Source organism: Apus apus, chromosome 9, assembly GCF_020740795.1.
Source record: "Apus apus isolate bApuApu2 chromosome 9, bApuApu2.pri.cur, whole genome shotgun sequence".
Taxonomy (NCBI): domain Eukaryota; kingdom Metazoa; phylum Chordata; class Aves; order Apodiformes; family Apodidae; genus Apus; species Apus apus.
In genome coordinates this window covers 19,685,692-19,700,176 of record NC_067290.1, presented here as the reverse complement: position 1 = coordinate 19,700,176, position 14,485 = coordinate 19,685,692, and the positions used below count along the sequence as shown (strand labels likewise).

At 43.6% G+C, this 14,485-nt stretch overlaps 1 protein-coding gene across 6 annotated transcripts in view; it reads right to left on the bottom strand.

Moving 5' to 3' along the window:
* Positions 1-14,485, bottom strand: part of LOC127388327 (contactin-4) — a 287,077-nt gene that overhangs the window by 149,813 nt on the left and 122,779 nt on the right. The window contains exon 1 of one of the 6 annotated variants that reach the window (XM_051627710.1): positions 13,992-14,008. The exons of the other annotated variants lie outside the window; for them this stretch is intronic. The gene's annotated coding sequence lies outside the window, so the exon portion shown is untranslated. Of the gene's footprint in view, positions 1-13,991; positions 14,009-14,485 lie in introns of those variants that run through there. 6 annotated transcript variants of the gene reach the window in all.

Sequence of the window (14,485 nt, the reverse complement as noted above, 5' to 3'; positions counted from 1 at the left end):
GTACTTAGGAGTTTATTTCAGCTAGGAAGCCAGCACAGTTCTGCTCCTCTCAGACAAAAAGAAATCCTCATTTTTCAAACTAACAGCATCCAGTGAGCCATATATATTTTTTTTCACTGACAAAACCAGGCTTTCTACAGCAGCTGGAAGCAGAAATAAAGAGGGTGGATTTATCCCTCAGCATTTGCTGGCATATTGAGGCCTAAATTCTAGATCTTTGAGAATCTCAAAAAATTAACATGAACCAAATTAAGGGCTGGGTAAATAATGACTAAAAGCTCAATGTGTCTGAATTTATTAAAAAGTGAAACTTATACATTGGTGATTGTAGCCAGTAACAACTTGAATGGATTGCAAAACATTTTCTGAAATATTATTTGCAGCTGATAACCCCCTGGTATGTTTATTCAGTTTGAGTCTAGAAGATCTGCACAGTCTGGGAAGAGCAATGTCCCAGAAGACTTATGCAAACAATCAAACCCAGTTATATGTGAAATATTCAAAACAATAACAAAGCTGATCTAAGTGATCTGCTGCACAGGGTGGGTGCCAGAACTGCAAGTGCCTGAGCCCCCCACAAGGCCCCCAGGCCCTCTGGGATACCCAATTCTTCATAAAACCCCTCAGTTCTTGAGCTATGAAAAATCAGTTCCAGAAAACATTTCTCACAACTTCTTGTTACTCCTGCTGCTGTATAAGATATTAAAAATAGATTTTCACCTCAGGCTGAGAAAACTTACATAAAGTTAAAAAAAATCCACTAACCTTATTTTATCATAAATGTACCTCATTTTTCATTTAAAAAATCATTTAAAAGATATATTTATTTTTAATGTGCCTGTCTGGTATATGGCTATGTTTAGCATTATCTGTGTCACTGTTTTATTCAAGTAGCAGTACAAGTCAACCATGTACAAAATCTATTTCTTTTCTTAACTGCTGGCAGAAAGTAGAATCAAATAATGAACTTAAAGTCTCAGAGCATGCAATGCTCAGGGAACAGCTGGCTATTCTTGAACTTTTGCCTCTCAAAGCTTTTCAGTATTTTTCTTCTAGCAGAATTTAAGGTAAGAAAGGCCAGAACTATGCACAGGATAAAGAAAGAAAATGTGTAGATGCTTTGCACATTTTGCATAAAGATAAGAAACTCTTGTCTAGCCGAGCTCACAGGCTGCCTTGTAGCTTGAATCTCTTTCAGAGAGATACAAAGCTCGAGCTGGGCTTGCTCTGCACCACATAACAAGTTGGTTAGGAGGAGAGCACCACAATCCTAACTCATTAGCCCAGAAACTTTCAGTGCGTATTAGCAGCACTCCTGATTACAGCATATTTAAATGAATTTCTGCATGCAGACTTCAGACACCATGTGGCTGCTCTGCACTCTGGTCCCTGCCTGCCAATTGATTGGTAAGAGACCAAACCCATCTTAGGTTTGGTTTAGAGGCTGTACTACAAAAACATCACAAAAGCTGGGCACAGGTGCCAGAAGCATTCCCAAATTATTGTCTTCAAAGAACCACAAAATCACAGACTGGTTTGGTTGGAAGGGACCTTGAAGTACAAGCCCTGCCATGGGCAGGGACACCTCCCACCAGCCCAGGCTGCTCCAAGCCCCATCCAACCTGCCCTTCAACACTGCCAGGGATGGGGCAGCCACAGCTTCCCTGGGCAACCTGGGCCAGGGTCTCACCACCCTCACAGCAAAGAATTTCTTTCCCTTATTCAGGGAATAAATCTGCTGTAACAGAAAACACATCAGTCTCTTAGTACATAAGAACTTGATGATTTCAAAACCTTCTCAGAATTGCAGGTGACTGTGGTTAAGAGCAAGTGCCATGGGCACAGCAGCATGCCTCATCTGGCCAGAGGCTGCGGCCACCAAGAGAGCCCCCTGCCCAGCCCCAGCCTTGCAAAGCAGAGGGCTGGGGACAGCCCAAGCTGGGAGAGCTGGTCACACACAGCTTTGCACCAAGGAGCTCCTTGGTAGGACAATAAATCTTTGCAGAGGATGATTTAAGACCTGTGGCTCAACCCCAGGAGAGTCCCGGCTGTCTGGGGTGAGGTGACCCATCCTGGTGGTCTGAACTCAGCATGGCTGCAGACCCAGAGCATGCAGAGCAGTGCACCCCAGTGCCACCAGGGCTGCTGTGTCACCACACTCCATAACACAACCCTTTTGCTCGTGTTTAATTACCAAGCATAGAAGGAAATAAACTTCAGAACGAAACCCAAGACATTGCAGTGCCTGTAATTGATGGGAGCTGCTGTTCAGCTGAATGCCACAAACCCCTGCATGTTTACAACACCCTGTTAGAGAGCTGAAAACACACTTGCATTTGCTTGTGTCGACTGTGCAAGACTGATATTACTGCCTTTTTCTGCCTCTGCCATTTTTCCTGGAAGTGGTGTATTTGTTTAAAGCCTTCCTTGCACTTACCATTGGCTCCTGCTAGGAAGAAAACCAAAGCCAAAGCAGGCTGTGTGCTCCCTCACGGCCAGGGGCTGTCAAGCTGGTGAGTGCCGAGCAGCTGGCAGAGGTTTGCAAAAGGAGGGGGCACTGCACAGTTTTGTTTGCAATTTGGAATATCAATGACAGGAGGAAGGAAGCCCACGGCCAGACAGAACAAGAGCCATCTCTGCAGTGGATAATTCTCTCAAGTGATCTGAGCCGCCCGGCATTTCAGGAATGGCTGGATGCTAGCATGAGGATTTATTGAGATATCACATTAAGCCCTTGGTTTTCTTGTCATAGGAAGCAGATGAAAAGAAATAAGGTTTGCAAACTTGACTGGAGCATTGATTTATGTGTAACAGCTTCAAAACACACGGACAGAAATGTGTGTTCCTGTTCTCCCTGGCTTAGGGCTCTGAGTTCCCACCACCCCTGCTAGCAGGGGCCTGGGGGTGGTGTCTGGAAGGAGCAGCGTGTGCTCCAGGAAGCTGTTCCCCCTCCCCAAGCCACAGTGGTGGTGCCTGAAGGTCCTCTGCTCCCTGTCCAGCACAGCAACACAGGGAGGGCACAGGAGGAGGGGAGAGGGGCTGGAAGGGACCTGAGCCCAGGGCTTGATGCACACCCAGCACTCTGACACTGAAGCCATCTTCACTCTACTGATTTTCAAGCCTTTCCCCATTTTAAGCCCTTCCTGGACACCAGATTGTCCTCCCTTGCATGGATGGAGCCAGCATGAAGAAACAGGATGAATTCACACCAAATCCAGCCTCTTCTCGAAAGATGTGGCAGGAATTCATCCCTTACCAGCCTGCAGACAGGCCTACTAACTATTGGATCACATATAAGCCACCCATCCTAGTACTGCATCAAAATGTCCCTTTTTACCACCCATTAAACCCCAGTTCAGTATCTCCTAGAGTGCTGTCAACTTCCCAACCTTCACCTGCATCTTATCTTTATGTGCCAGCTCCTCTCCCACCACAGACAATATTTTCCACTTTTCATTTGGCAGAGCTGGAGCTGTCATCTCCAGCTGAACACATTCAATATTTGGCAAAACTTCTTAGTGTTTTCTAGGCATTTTTGGGACAACTTATTTTTTAAAAAATGGTAACTTTTTGAACTGTAACTAAAATAGAGTCCAAAACCAGGAAACAAAGAGTATGGAATTAGGAAAGCAAGAATTAGAAAAGGATGAAAAGTACGTCCGAGGGAAAATATCATCTACTGCAGCTTCATAGGTTTGATGTTCAGGAATCTGCTCATGCTGAAATTGTCATCTACGTCCTTGCCCATCATGTCTCCAAAAGACATGGATCCCCAACAGTTCTGCTGCTGCTTGAGGCTCTTCCCATTTGGCCTTTTCTAAACCATTATCATAAGCCAGGAGTGAAAGTGGGATAAGACAACAGGTTGTTTAACAGCAGGTGGATCTTTTTTTGTTTTCCAGCCCGTGATGGAGAGCAGTGCTAATGCCTGGCTGTAGCAGTGTCCTCTCCAGCCTGGTGTTAGCCCCTGGGCATGCTGCACAGCCCCAGCAAGGCTCAAAGGTGATGGTCCCTCTGACAGGGGAGAAGCCACCCACCATGATCGGGTGTTCCATCAGGGGTACCAGGGCCCAGGAAGGAAACTCACCCAAGGCAGAAATAAGGACAAGAGACAGATGCATGTTCTGGTAGGAGACAAAACCAGGAGCAGAGAAGAAACCAGGCACCAAGATCAAAATACCCAGTTGGGAGGAAACGAGGCACACGAGCAGGCACTGAGGCCACCACATGGGGCAAAGCCACCCTATAACTGGTGGGAGACTTAAAAAGTAACAGAGCCAGACATGAGGGGTGGTCTGAGACTCCAGCTGTGAACAAGGAGGACAGACCCAGGTTGTATTAATGTTCTTCCTTGCCATATAATGAAAGTGAGCTTTTGAATTGCTAGATAAAAATTTACTGCATGTCATAAAACTTCAGTTGTACCATTTAAGTTACAACAGTAGTATGTTAATTTATCTCCTGTTAAGACAGTTAAAATGACAACTAGTAGCTACAACCAGTGAGCAGAAATAGCCCATTTTATGGCCTGACTTACAGATCATTGATGCTAACAGAAGCCTGTTGGCTCCTATGGGTTTTGGAAGAGAGCACAGCGGAAATAACAGAAACAGCCCAGGATGGAAGAAATATTGTAATGGGATAGGTACTTGCATCAGAGCAGTTATCAGTTAAATCAGGTCTGTGTATAGGAAACACACTGAAAAGGAACTATACACATTCTAAACCTTCACCAAGATTTAATAAGGAGCCCTTATTTCATTTTATTTCAATTAAAGCAGCAGCTAAAGCTACAACCATGACATACCCCAGCATTTTACAACTACCACATCATCAAGGGCAACACCATGAAATACTCAAAGTGAGTCAAAGTTACAGATAAAACAGGAGAAACAGAAATATTTCTATCCGAGTGGTACTTGTAAGAGAAACTGGTCTAGTGGCATGACATGGGTCAGACCCAGGGCAGCAGGAGACCAGCTGAGATACAGCCTGGGCTCCTCCCAGAGCAAGATGCTATAAGGAATTCCCGTGTGCTCGTGCAGCCTCTGCAGTGGACAGAGCAGCTCAGGGAAGCTGTGGCTTCCCTGGGAACATGAGACAGAAGGAAAGCAGCAAAGCTGATAGTTACACAGCAGGACAAAAATCTATTTCTTCCTTTTTGCCTTTTTTAAATCACTATGCATGAGAAGGAAAATCACAGTAAAGGCACAGCAGGCACCACTATCAAGTGCTAATCACAAGACTGGATTGTTTTGAGTTTAGAGGTACAAAAATTTTAATTCCATTCTACAGGGTTACTAGCTTTAAATGTCCCTTAGCTTATCTGTCTGCTCCTTCTTTCCGCTCACTTCTGCAGAGGTTCTCAAGCCCAGCAGCCCTCAGACTTTTAGGTTTATAATTAATTCTACTGGGCTCTGTCTGCTTTTAAACTCAGATGGGAAACTATTGCTTTTATTAAGATGAAGACACAACCACTGCTTGTTTCCATGCCTTCCTTCAGAGAAATACTCATTCAGCTAACTATGAAGTGCAGAGAAACTATAAATACTTAAATGTACTTCAAAATTCAGGCCACTTTAATTAATCCTGACCTACATTTTAAATTCATGGCAAAAACTACCACCAGGAACTTGGTAGTGTTTCTGCACCACTGTCCAGTGAACAGATTTTGCAATGAGGATTTAGGGGTATTAAACAGGACTTCAACACAGATGTCTCCTGCTTGTGACCATGGTCTAGATCCAAGGTCCCTGAGCCACCCCAGCATAGACATGGGGCTCGTGAGACCTATGGCTGGTGCTTACAGCAATGAAGTTCTGATCCCTGTGGGGGCCTCTGGCCCGTGCTCACCTCCAGTGGTCCCATGGCCTGAACACACATTTGAGATGGCCAGAAGAACTGAATTCCTGGTAGTAATGCATGTCCCTATAGACTTGCACAGGGGGAGAGCTCGCTCACAGTGCTGACCTTGCTGCCAGGGATGCATTGGATGACAAAAAAACAGTAGCTGCTGCACTCATGAAATAAATAAATAAGCCAGACCCATCCCCTAAGCTCATCCTTAAGCACCAACAACACACAAACCAAGTTCCCTGACAAAGCACACTTGCCTTGCAGGGACAAATCACATTCTAGCCAGGACAAGCAGGTAGGAGCCATGCAAAGTATTGCAGCACTTCCCTCTCCTCTTCTCCTTGCTGTGGAATGAACTTAAAGATGATAAATGATACAAATTTCACCCTTGACTGGGAATTCAAATTATCATATGGATTAGCTTTGCCACATACAAAGTGGAAAATATTCACAAAATTGACAGGCTTTCAAGAAAAGTTGTCACCTTGAACACACAGAACAGCAACACAGGGCAGAGCTAATTGGCAGGCAAACAACTTTCTTCTGAACCCAGAAAAAAACCATACACCCAGAAAAATCACATCCTTAAATTATTTCACTCTAGTATTTTGAGTATTGACCAGATTCCTGCCTGAAACACGCCCTCAAACTTCATTTTCTGAAACAGGAGCACATTTGTTAGTGACAAACTTGACTGCAAAGGGATCTGCTGGCAGCCCGGGGAGCAGGAGGTGCATGGGCAGCCATAGCAAAGGGGTGATTCCAAATGTTTAAATGTTTTCTGGATTAAAAAAAAACCACAACAAAGTACTTTGCTGAAAAATTCTCGCAAAACAAACACATCCTTGGAGCACAGGAGCAGAGCCTTAGAGTCCAAAGGGTGAAGCAGGCCCTGCTGTCAAGGACTTGTCGCTGAGGTGTGTTACTGCCAGAGCTTTCACCAGAAACCCAGGCAGTGTTAGCACAAACCCCCAGCTGACCTGCCACGTTGGAAGCAAAGGATAACTCAAAACAACTCAAAATAAGGAGACTTTTCTCCACGTGAATTTGAGGCTCTCTCCCCTCCAGTTCTGCCACCATCTCAGCTGGCACTCCTTTGCTCAGCTCCAGGTTCTCCACACCCAAGCATCTGAATGGCCAACCCACTGCATCGTTGCCTGCAAGAGTCACTCTTCTCTAACATGGAAAATACCTCCACTGGGAGAACTCTGAAAAAACCCTTAATCCTTCCCCTTTCTAGTAGGTGCTGTCATCATACTGTGAAGGTGGGGAAAAAAAAGGAATGTCTTCCCCAGAGCTGTCCCTCGCAGCCACAAAATATGCAAAGCTGCCAAAGAAACACAGGCCTCCAGCTGGGGGCTATCAGGTGCCACCTCACAAAGACCCCACAGTGCCAAGGAGAAGAAAGTTTCTGCTCCAGAATGAAAGCAATGTAAAACCAGGATCTTTTGTGTTTTCACTTTCAGGCTTTTCTCCTAACCCCTGCAGTAAGCCTGTGCAGATACTGCAGGAAGCCTGAGACAGAGCCATGACACTAAAAGACTAGATGGCTTTTAAAAGTAACACAGAAGGGCTCTCCAGACCCATTTCTCTCTTCTTGCACGTTTCTTCTGGTTGCAAATAAATGTTTCTGCAGCATGAACTTGTGCAGCCCGTGAAGCTGCCCCAGGGGCAGGGTGTGGTCCATGCTGTGTCCCACTGCTCCTCAAGAACCACACCTCGATGCCTCGTGAGCAAAATTTTCAGCTGAACAGATGAAATACAAATGAGAAATCTACTTTGTGCATCTTTCACCTTTAGTTGCTAAACTAGGCTGCACAAAACTTAGAGGAAGGAGCTAATATCTAATGATTACATGGACTCTAAGGGCTGCAATACCCACAGCACATTAAATTTCACATCCTAGGAAAGTGAAAACCATACTCAGGTGTGCATAACAACAAACTGTTGAAAAAAATTAATTCATTAAAGTTATATTTTTAGCTACGAGGTAATGCAAGAGTTACACTTCAAACCAGACAGGATCTTCTGTCTCCAGCTAAAGCAGTTGGTTTGTTTACTTTTCAACCTGTTGATTCATTTTTAAGAAATACAATAGGTGTATTTGAAGGAAAAGCATTTTTTTGTTTCTAGTGTAATTTAAAAAAAAAATGTTTCCAGCTGTTCACAAGCTTGGGACATGGGAGGCAGCAGAAGTGATGGATGAGTGAGCAGAGTGCAGGGGAATGGTCAAACTCTGTTGTTAAAGACAATTTATCAGAACTTCCACAGCTCTGCAACACATCCCTCACGCAGCCTTCACAACTGCCTTTACTTGTTCAGTGTGTTTCACTGCAGACTATCACCTCTTTTAAGAAACAAAAAGCTCCTTAAATTACTTTTTCCTTCCAGGCTTCTCTTGGTTCTTTCTTACCCAAGCCTACCTGCAAGCAGGAGACCTCCTTGCAAGCCACTCTGATTTGAAATTGAGCATAAACCTTTCAACACATCCCTAGGCAGGATGGATTTAGATTAGGAAGAAATTCCTTCCTGTGAGGGTGGTGAGACCCTGGCCCAGGCTGCCCAGGGAAGCTGTGGCTGCCCCATCCCTGGCAGTGTTCAAGGGCAGGTTGGATGGGGCTTGGAGAAACCTGGGCTGGTGGGAGGTGTCCCTGCCCATGGCAAGAAGATTGGGACTGGATGATCTTTAAGGTCCCTTCCAACCTAAACTAGTCCATGATTCTATGATTTTTTCATGCATCTCCAAGATTGGTCACAGCTAATAAAAAACAGTAGTGAAGCTGGACCAAATTTAGTCTATTTTCATTGGAGCATGTACCTTGATACACTTTTCACAAGATGGATTTTCAGACACGTGGCAGCCCAATGAAAGCCTGTCATGAGGCTCATCCATAGCCACTGATCTCAGCCTTGTAATGTGGTGTGCATGGGTATGAAAGAAGGGGTTTGGGCCAGGGAAAAGCAGAGGAAAAAGGCTAGGCTGGAAGGAAGCTGTACTGATACCAAGCACAGAGATTTCTTGTGGGAGAATTACACTAAGCCCTATTATTGATGTAAGGTTAAAAGATATTCTAAATCAATTGACATTTAAGGCTGCATCACTGTTAGAGGGCCTGGAAAACACAAAAACCTTGTTAACCCTCAGGTATGGATCTTTAATTTTAAAATGCTACTTCTCTTTGATACTAGGAAAGATATATTTAGCATTATCAAGAGTTTTTAAGCCACTATTTCAATTTTAAACAGTACAGGCTGGAACCCCAGCTTTCCTGAACCAGCCATTGCTTTCTCCTCTGGGAGCAGCTGCCAACCTATGCTGTTTGCTTAGCACAAGGAAGCTGGAAGGAAATTACTTGTACAGTGTCACCCCAGTTCTCCTTATTCCTGTGGCCCCAAGCCATTTTCCTTCCCCAGGCTGTGTCTGAGCTGCAGCCTACCCCTCCTGTATCTGCTGCTTCACGTGGTCTTTACACTTTCCAGCCTCTGAGGAGAGTTTCAATTATTTCCTGTTTCTTCAGGCCGGGATGTGGTCACCCGGCTGTCTCCAGTGCTTCCACTCCAGTAAATACCATTAGGGTTTAATGACCCTCCATCATACCTCTCCTGAGAGCAGATGGTGAGCACAAGCACATGGAGACAAGCTAAGGATACACAACTTCTTCAGACCTCCTCAGATCCATAATTTATATGCAGGGAAGTTCACCAGCCATCTAACCTGATTAGCTTCTCGTGTCTCACTCACAAAAGTTACAGAGATACTTCCAGAATTATTTATAAAAGCAGTGAGAGGTGAACCTGGTATGGATGTTATAAAAGAAGCTGGATTTGAAACTGGTGTCATTAACCTCCAGCCACATAATCCCTCAGAGCTGTGAGAATGCTGAACACAGGAGAGCTGACATGGTCTGCAGCCTTTTGCTCTTTCACATACATTTATTAATTTTTTGTAAGTTCAGGCTTGAAAAAATTTCAAATAATCCTTTTAGCAACCAATCCTTCATTTTAAGGAAGAATGGACCCACTGTTGAACTTCACAGTTTAAGGGCTCTAACAAATAAACTCAGCATCATGGAAGTGCCATCACAATTCATCAAGCCCTGTCCCCTGTCTTGTTAGCTAAGAACAGAAGCTTTGTGTGTAAATCAGGGCACTTGTCAAGTGCAGAAGATAAATTAAACCACATGTTTAAATATACACACTACACTTTGAATACATTTTTTAAACTGCCCAAGTGCCACAGTTTACAGCAATTTCAATTCTATTTCTTTTAACATACTAAAAAAAAGAATGTCAGTGTAACCTGCTATAGGCTTTATGGTTTGACTTTTGTGCCACACTCTTCCTAGAGACACCACCTTGCACAAATGAGAAAGCCCTGCAGTATTTCCAGCATCAGTGCAGGGCAACATTGCTGATTTTGCACAACTCAGCAACTATCCTGTCGTCTCTCCTCTAATGTCATTTCTCTCTGCTGGTGAACAAATGCTCCCAGACAGTGGTGGGACAACCAATAGCTTTTTATTAACTGCAGCTGCTTGGTTTTACTTGGGCAAAGGATTTATCTAGCAGGACACCAGTTCTATCCTGGGGACAACTTAGGAGATGGCAATAGCAGATAGTCTCGAGTCTGTCTTCCTGATGAAAAATCTTGGTGCTTTAGTTTCCTCACATGTTTCACCCAATAATCCATAAAGATGAAAACTGCAGAAAACCAAAGTAACTTTCTAACATCCGTTATCACAAATGCAACATGACACATCCACTCAAATGTATTTGTAGAGTAGCATCTCATATAGTTTTGTTACTTTTAACACCAATTTGCTTTTCCCCTTGCTAGCATGATTTCAGCTATAATATATGGCATTTGTTTTGAGATTTTTGCTACTCTATAAGCTTGGCAGACCAGGTGTTTCCTTTTGAAAAAGCTTAAACCAACAACAGAGTAGGTTTCCCTACAGGGAATAGGGCAAAGAAGGTGCCTGTCTAGCATCTCTTGGGGATTGCAGCTCCCTTTGCAATCAACAGCTCCAGAGCTCAAACAAACAACTAAACACTTTAACACTTCAAGAAGAGCTGAAAGGGAATATTTTTATCACTGTTATGGCTAATTAGTAGCCTTGCTTAGTACGAACCTTGCAGTCAGCAGCCAGACACTGACTGCCTAGCAACTCTTAGATTTCTTGGGCTCTGACTCTTCAGCTAAGAGACTAAGGCACAAGGTCTCTGTGTAGTCATCACCCCAGCACAAAAGTGCCCTTGTCTATAAGAAGGACTCTGCACTTCCCTGTGTAAGTTGCCATGCCTTGGTTGTGCACTTTCTATACCTCATTTCTTCTCATTGTCAACTACCAACATACAGAAAATAGTAAAGACAAAGATCCTGCTCTTCAACAGTCAAATCCTAACACACCTCCTAGGGTGAGCGTCACCACTCACTACAAAACTGTGGGGTCTGCTGCTTATTGTACTTTTTAGCTTATGCAAATTTTTAACGTGTTTTGGCATCAAAAAGTAGCTCAAGGTGATTAACCTCTCACACCTCTCTTCTCAGTATGAACTACTCACGTTTCATGATCATTGATACAGTAACTTACCAGGGCATGTGACAGCTGTTCCCCAGTCCCTCCCAGGGTCTCACACTGGATGCTTTTCCCCATACAACACGTCCTTGCTCCTCAGCATGAAGCTGTTTCTCTGCGTTTCATCTGGCCACAGTTCTCTTAGACGTCTGCTGCCTTATTTACATTTTCTTTGCAGAACACTTGAATTTCTAGCCCCTGATATAGTGTTTCCTCCTGGCAAGCCTTAAATTTGTCTTCTTTAGTCCATTTGCCAACTGCCTGGGAAAGCCAGCTTCTGTAAATTCTGCCATCTCCTTTACAATCCACACTGCTGCATTTTATATCTTGCCATAAGATAACACTTTATTTCTTTGGTTTCCTTCTGATGCTTTCCTCTAACATTAAATCACTGGTTTTCCTGACTAACAAAACCAAGCAGACACTGGCGCAGCTCTTTGCTTTATAATCAAAACTACTTTATAGGTTCCTTGAGATTATGTACCTTTTAATTGTAGTAAAGCAGATCTCTAGCAAAGGCTTTCTGTGCAATAAATACCAGCAGGTCTTACCTGTGATTTATAGCTCGCCTCCTGCCGTACAATAAAACTGTCTGCTGCACCACTGGAACTATTAACTAAGCAGTATTGAGCTGAACATTCAAAAAATCTTCTGATTCATTGGTTCAAAGCCAAATGTAGGATGTTGCTGAAGTCAATACATAAAATTGCAGCTAAGGAATTAACAGCTTAAAGAAATCAAAGATCCCTGTCATCGCCGTACGCTGCGTAACGGAGCCTGGGCAGCTGGAAGTGTACTTTGCTTTAGAATGGATATACATTGCTAAGATGGAAAGAATGCAGTAAAAAAGGGCAGATCTTGCATCAGTGCTTTCTTTTAATTAGGTCTGACTTGCTCGGCTAGGATATTGATACTTTGAAAGCCAAAAGCAATAGGTTTTTCATGGAGCTTGTTAAAAATTTAACTATTTCATGGTTCAAAATGCTAGACCGTGTAAGTTTAATCAGAAGAGACAGTACCAAAACTAAAGCAGAGAAAATCTGAATTGTTATCTATCACTCTTAGCAATAAAGGGATCCAAATCACGTGCAATAAAGCATGTAAAGCATACAGAAAGTACTGCTTTCTGTTATGTTCCTCAGTACTTAAGAACACTGGGGATTACTTCAAGCACTCTTTAAGGAAACCTTTCATTCGATTATGTTTACAACCTGCTTTTGAGTGTAAAGCAAATAACATCACATTGTAATTCCACCTGCTGGGTGCTCCTGTCCCAGTCTCTGTAACCAAGGGGTTAGAGCCCAGGGAAGCCAACAGCAGGTGAAGCATTGCCCAGCCTTGGGCAGGAGCCCTTGGCTCACACAGAATCCTGCTGGTTGGACAAGACCTTTAAGATCATCGAGTCCAACCATTAACCTAACTCTCCCAAGTCCAGTGCTTAAACCCTGTGGCTCAGGACCAGATCTACACATCTTTTAAACACCTGCAGGGAGATGGTGATTCAATCACCTCCCTGGGCAGCCTCTTGCAGTGTTTTATTACCCTTTCAGTGAATGACAACCACTTGTCTCCATCCTCCTCCCAACCTGACCTACTACTCTTTTTAAGTCAGCCCACTCCTTTCCTTGACAGCCCGGTGCTGTGGCAGCCATGCTGCTGCTCACACTTCAGCTCACACCACATTTCCTTCCAAACTCCTGCCTTCCCCCTTGCACACTTTAGCAATCCCACATCCAACACAAATCCTGGGCTTTTAAATGCACCAGTTCCCAGTGGTTTGCCAGGAACCCCATTGTTACCTACCACATGCACAGCATAGGGAACATTCTCTAATGATTCATAATTCAGCTTTTGCTTTCAGTAAAGTTAGGCTGGGTTTTGCAAGGGGATTGCAATGGCTTTATATATCAAGGCTTTCAATCATGTTTCACATTCTGCCTCCATAAATACCAGCACAAGGCTACTAGCACTCAGTGTTATTGTTTTTCAAGGCAAACCAGAAACAAAGATCACTCCAGAGCTTGTTCTAGCAGCAAAATCATCTTCATTTCTCTGTTTAAAGTAAAGGCATGATGAATGACATGCATAAGAACATAATTTAGAAAATTTGCACTATAGTGGTAAAGTTTTGCTTAATCGTGCTAGGGAAGTTTGGAAATGGGAACAATTTTCAAGTCTTAATTTATAAACTTTGTTCTTGCAAAAGCCAGACCTCCGTGTGGCTTTGTTTGTTTATGCTTTTAAAGGAAAATTTAAGAGATTTGCAAAAGCCTGTCACATTCAGCACACTGTTTTTTGCTAATGTGATGCCTGCTGAAGCAGTACCACATTCTTTCCTGCATCTGCTTATAATCGTGATAGAAATGCTGAAATTACAACACTCCTAGGAAAATAAATGATCATCATAATATTCATATCAGCCCTTTCACAACCGGTGCTCATCAGGGATGCCTTTTATTCTGAAATCAGGGCAAGTTCTTCTTTCAATTAGGAAAGAAAGCACTGAAAACAACAAACCTTAAACATACCCATTGCACATGCTTAATTCAGACTTACTGTTTTCCGTGACAGCTTCACAATAAAGCCCCAGTGCACCTTGGCAGGGTAGGACACCAATTCCCTGGAGAACACACCTAACACCACATTGATATTTCACCATCTCTGCTTCCTATAGGTCACATTTTCCTGGTTCTACCCCCTCGGACTCCTTGGCTCCAGGAATATCTGTAGCACGTAGGTAACCAGATACTGCTGCTCTTCTCTCCTGCTGCTGTTCTCCTCAGCCAAATCTAAGGAGAATAGACCTGCTCCTTGTGGCAAGATGCTTCCATACTTCACAGCCTGTGGTCTTCTCTGCTTTGAGACTTATTGCTTACTCAGGAAAAAAAAAATAAATATCTGCTCTTTTGTATCTACCTTGTGCACTGCAGAATTTCATGCAACTCCCCTGGCCCTCAAATAAAGACCAATCCAGCATGGCTTCAGAGCACTCCCAGGCTCTAAGCTCTAGCCAGACAAAAACAAAGTCCAAAGACAGGGCATTTAAACCA